The following is a 6,000-nucleotide window of genomic DNA, read 5'->3' as shown; positions in this document are numbered from 1 at the left end:
AGTAAACCTGAAGTGAAGCATCGCAATCTATAACTAGCGTCACAGGAATGGTTCAAAACATAGACAGTAAGAAGAGTCAGTTTTCTTGTACTTAAGTCGGCATTGTGCCTTTTGTATTTAATTCCGATGCAATTTCTCTGTATCATCGCCAATATGAAGGTCAGAGGGAGGCAGTGAACCTGAAGTGGAGCAACCGAATCCATAACTAGTGTCACAGGAATGGTTCAAAACATAGAGATTGAGATGAGACAGTCTTCTTGTACCTAAGTCGGCATTGAGCCTTTTGTATTTAATTCCGATGCAATTTCTCTGTTTCATCGTCAATATAAGGACAGAGGGATACAGTATACCTGAAATGAAGCATCGGATTTTATAACTAGTGTCACTGGAATGGTTCAAAACATAGACAGTAAGAAGAGTCAGTTTTCTTGTACTTAAGTCGGCATTGTGCTTTTTGAATTTAATTCCGATGCAAATTCTGTGTTTCGTCGTCAATAAGAAGGTCCAAGGGATACATTAAACCTGAAGTGAAGCGTCGGAATCTATAACTAGTGTCACATGAATGGTTCAAAACATAGACAGTAAGAAGAGTCAGTTTTCTTGCACTTAAGTCGGCATTGTGCCTTTTGTATCCAATTCCGAAGCAATTTCTGTGTTTCATCGTCAATAAGAAGGTCAGAGGGATACAGTAAACCTGAAGTGAAGCATCGGAATCAATAACTAGTGTCACAGGAATGGTTCAAAACATATCCAGTAAGAAGAATCAGTTTTCTTGTACTTAAGTCGGCATTGTGCTTTTTGTATTTAATTCCGATGGAATATCTGTGTTTCATCGTCAATAAGAAGGTCAGAGGGATACAGTAAACCGGAAGTGAAGCATCGGAATCCATAACTAGTGTCACATGAATGGTTCAACACATAGACAGTAAGAAGAGTCAGTTATCTTGTACTGCAGTCGGCATTGTGCCTTTTGTATTTAGATCCGTTGCTATTTCTGTGTTTCATTGTCAATAAGAAGGTCAGAGGGATACAGTAAACCGGAATTGAAGCATCGGAATCTATAACTAGTGTCACAGGACTGGTTCAAAACATAGACAGTAAGAAGAGTCAGTTTTCTTCTACCTAAGTGGGCATTGTGCCTTTTGCGTTTAATTCCGATGCAATTTCTGTGTTTCGTCGTCAATAAGATGGACAGAGGGATACAGTAAATCTTAAGTGAAGAATCGGAATCTATAACTAGTGTCACAGGAATGGTTCAAATATAGACAGTAGGAAGAGTCAGTCTTCTTGTATTCAAGTCGGCATTGTGCCTTTTCTGTTTAATTCCGATGCAATTTCTGTATTTCATCGTCAATAAGAAGGTCCAAGGTATATAGTAAACCTGGAGTTAAGCATCGGAATCCATAACTAGTATCACAGGAATGGTTCAAGACATAGACAGTAAGACGAGTCAGTCTTCTTGTACGTAGGCGGCATTGTGACTTTTTTATTTAATTCCGATGCAATTTCTGTGTTTCATCGTCAATAAGAAGGTCCAAGGGATACAGCAAATCTGAAGTGAAGCATCGGAAGCTATAACTAGTGTCACAGGAATGGTCAAAACATAGTCAGTAAGAAGTGTCAGTCTTCTTGTACTTAAGTCGGCATTGTGCCTTTTGTATTTAATTCCGATGCAATTTCTGTGTTTCATCGTCAATAAGAAGGTCAGAGGGATACAGTAAACCTGAAGTGAATCATCAGAATCTATAACTAGTGTCACAGGAATGGTTCAAAACATAGTCAGTAAGAAGAGTCAGTCTTCTTTTACTTAAGTCGGCATTGTCCCTTTTGTACTTAGTTCCGTTGCAATTTCTGTGTTTCATCGTCAATAAGAGGTTCAGAGGGATACAGTAAACCTGAAGTGAAGCATCGGAATCTATAACTAGTGTCACAGGAATGGTATAAACATAGAAAGTAGGAAGAGTCAGTCTTCTTGTACTTAAGTCGGCATTGTGCCTTCTCTATTTAAATCCGATGCATTTGCTGTGTTTCATCGTCAATAAGAAAGTCCAAGGGATACAGTAAACCTGAAGTGAAGCATCGGATTCTATAACTAGTGTCACAGGAATGGTTCAAAGCATAGTCAGTAAGAAGGGTCAGTGTTCTTGTACTTAAGTCGGCATTGTGCCTTTTGTATTTAATTCCGATGCAATTTCTGTGTTTCATCGTCAATAAGAAGGTCCAAGGGATACAGTAAACCTGCAGTGAAGCATCGGAATCTGTAACTAGTGTCACAGGAATGGTTCAAAACATAGACAGTAAGATGAGTCAGTCTTCTTGTACTTAACTCGGCATTGTCCCTTTTTTGTTTAATTCCGATGCAACTTCTGTGTTTCATCGTCAATAAGAAGGTCCAAGGGATACAGTAATCCTAGAGTGAAGATCGGAATCTATTACTAGTGTCACAGGAATGGTTCAAAACATAGACAGTAATAAGAGTCATTCTTCTTGTACTTAATTCGGCATTTTGCATTTTGTGTTTAATTCCGACGCAATTTCTGTGTTTCATCGTCAATAACAACGTCAGAGGGATACAGTAAATCTGAAGCGAAGCATCGGAATCTATAACTAGTGTCACAGGAATGGTCCAAATCATAGTCAGAAAGATGAGTCAGTCATCTTGTACTAAAGTCGGCATTGTGCCTTTTGTATTTAATTCCGATGCAATATCTGTATTTCATTGTCAATAAGAAGGTCCAAGAGATACAGTAAACCTGAAGTGAAGCATCGCAATCTATAAATAGTGTCACAGGAATGGTTCAAAACATAGACAGTGGGAAGAGTCAGTCTTCGTGTACATAAGTCGGCATTGTGCCTTTTGTATGTAATTCCGATGCAATTTCTGTGTTTCATCGTCAATACGAAGGTCAGAGGGATACGGTAAACCTGAAGTGAAGCATCGGAATCTATAACTAGTGTCACAGGAATGGTTCAAAACATAGACAGTAAGAAGAGCCAGCCTTCTTGTACTTGAGTCGGAATTGTGCCTTTTGTATTTAATTCCGATGCAATTTCTCTGTTTCATCGTCAATATAAGGACAGAAGGAAACAGTAAAGCTGAAGTGAAGCATCGGAATCTATAACTAGTGTCACAGGAATGGTTCAAAACATAGACAGTAAGAAGAGTCAGTTTTCTTGTACTTAAGTCGGCATTGTGCCCTTTGTATTCAATTCCGCTGCAATTTCTGTGTTTCATCGTCAATAAGAAGGTCAGAGGGATACAGTAAACCTGAAGTGAAGCATCGGAATCTATAACTAGTGTCAAACGAATGGTTCAAAACATATCCAGTAAGAAGAGTCAGTTTCCTTGTACTTAAGTCGGCATTGTGCTTTTAGTATTTAACTCCGATGGAATATCTGTGTTTCATCGTCAATAAGAAGGTCAGAGGGATACATTAAACCCGAAGTGAAGCATCGGAATCCATAACTAGTGTCACATGAATGGTTCAACACATAGACAGTAAGAAGAGTCAGTTATCTTGTACTGAAGTCGGCATTGTGCCTTTTGTATTTAATTCCGATGCTATTTCTGTGTTTCATCGTCAATAAGAAGGTCAGAGGGATACAGTAAACCGGAAGTGAAGCATCGGAATCTATAACTAGTGTCACAGGACTGGTTCAAAACATAGACAGTAAGAAGAGTCAGTTTTCTTGTACTTAAGTCGGCATTGTGCCTTTTGCGTTTAATTCCGATGCAATTTCTGTGTTTCGTCGTCAATAAGAAGGACAGATGGATACAGTAAACCTTAAATGAAGAATCGGAATCTATAACTAGTGTCACAGGAATGGTTCAAACATAGACAGTAGGAAGAGTAAGTCTTCTTGTATTTAAGACGGCATTGTGCCTTTTCTATTTAATTCCGATGCAATTTCTGTATTTCATCGTCAATAAGAAGGTCCAAGGTATATAGTAAACATGGAGTGAAGCATCGGAATCTATAACTAGTGTCATAGGAATGGATCAAGACATAGAAAGTAAGAAGAGTCAGTCTTCTTGTACTTAGGCGGCATTGTGCCTTTTTTATTTAATTCCGGTGCAATTTCTGTGTTTCATCATCAATAAGAAGGTCCAAGGGAAACAGTAAATCTGAAGTGAAGCATCTGAAGCTATAACTAGTGTCACAGGAATGGTTCAAAACATAGTCAATAAGTAGGGTCAGTCTTCTTGTACTTAAGTCGGCATTGTGCCTTTTCTATTTAATTCCGAAGCAATTTCTGTGTCTCATCGTCAATAAGAAGGTCAGAGGGATACAGTACACCTGAAGTGAATCATCAGAATCTATAACTAGTGTCACAGGAATGGTTCAAAACATAGTCAGTAAGAAGAGTCAGTCTTCTTGTACTTAAGTCGGCATTGTGCCTTTTGTATTTAATTCCGATGCAATTTCTGTGTTTCATCGTCAATAAGAAGGTCCAAGGGATACAGTAAACCTGAATTGAAGCATCGACATCGATAACTGGTGTCACAGGAATGGTTCAAACATAGACAGAAGAAGAGTCTATCTTCTTTTACTTAAGTCGGCATTTTCCCTTTTGTATTTAGTTCCGTTGCAATTTCTGTGTTTCATCGTCAATAAGGGGGTCAGAGGGATACAGTAAACCTGAAGTGATGCATCGGAATCTATAACTAGTGTCACAGGAATGGTATAAACATAGAAAGTAGGAAGAGTCAGTCTTCTTGTACTTAAGTCGGCATTGTGCCTTCTCTATTTAATTCCGATGCATTTGCTGTGTTTCATCGTCAATAAGAAAGTCCAAGGGATACAGTAAACCTGAAGTGAAGTATCGGAATCTATGACTTGTGTCACAGGAATGGTTCAAAGCATAGTCAGTAAGAAGAGTCAGTGTTCTTGTACTTAAGGCGGCATTGTGCCTTTTGTATTTAAATCCGATGCAATTTCTGTGTTTCATCGTCAATAAGAAGGTCCAAGGGATACCCTAATTCTGCAGTGAAGCATCGGAATCTGTAACTAGTGTCACAGGAATGGTTCAAAACATAGACAGTAAGATGAGTCAGTCTTCTAGTACTTAATTCGGCATTGTGCATTTAGTATTTAATTCCGACGCAATTTCTGTGTTTCATCGTCAATAAGAACGTCAGAGGGATACAGTAAATGTGAAGTGAAGCATCGGAATCTATAACTAGTGTCACAGGAATGGTTCAAATCATAGTCAGTAAGATGAGTCAGTCACCTTGTACTAAAGTCGGCATTGTGCCTTTTGTATTCAATTCCGATGCAATTTCTGTATTTCATCGTCAATAAGAAGGTCCAAGAGATACAGTAAAACTGAAGTAAACCATCGGAATCTATAACTAGTGTCACAAATGGTTCAAAACATAGACAGTGGGAAGGGTCAGTCTTCGTGTACGTAAGTCGGCATTGTGCCTTTTGTATGTAATTCCGATGCAATTTCTGTGTTTCATCGTCAATAAGAAGGTCAGAGGGATACGGTAAACCTGAAGTGAAGCATCGGAATCTATAACTAGTGTCACAGGAATGGTTCAAAACATAGACAGTAACTAGAGTCATTTATCTTGTACTTAAGTCGGAATTGTGCCCTTTGTATTTAATACCGATGAAATTTCTGTGTTTCATCGTCAATACGAAGGGCAGAGGGATACAGTAAACCTGAAGTGAAGCATCGGAATCTATAACTAGTGTGACAGGAATGGTTCAAAACATAGACAGTAAGAAGAGTCAGTTTTCTTGTACTTAAGTCGGCATTGCGCCCTTTGTATTTAATCCCGATGCAATATCGGTGTTTCCTCGCCAATAAGAAGGACAGAGGGATACAGTAAACCTGAAGTGAAGGATCGGAATCTATAATTAGTGTCACAGGAATGGTTAAAACATAGACAGTAAGAAGAGTCAGTTTTTCCTTGTACTTAAGTCGGCATTGTGCCTTTTGTATTTTTTCCGATGCTATTTCTGTGTTTCATCGTCAATAAGAAGGTCAGAG

Source organism: Schistocerca americana, unplaced genomic scaffold (genome assembly GCF_021461395.2).
Source record: "Schistocerca americana isolate TAMUIC-IGC-003095 unplaced genomic scaffold, iqSchAmer2.1 HiC_scaffold_24, whole genome shotgun sequence".
NCBI lineage: Eukaryota > Metazoa > Arthropoda > Insecta > Orthoptera > Acrididae > Schistocerca > Schistocerca americana.
The sequence above is the reverse complement of the archived record's forward strand: the minus strand, read 5'-3'. Positions refer to the sequence as shown.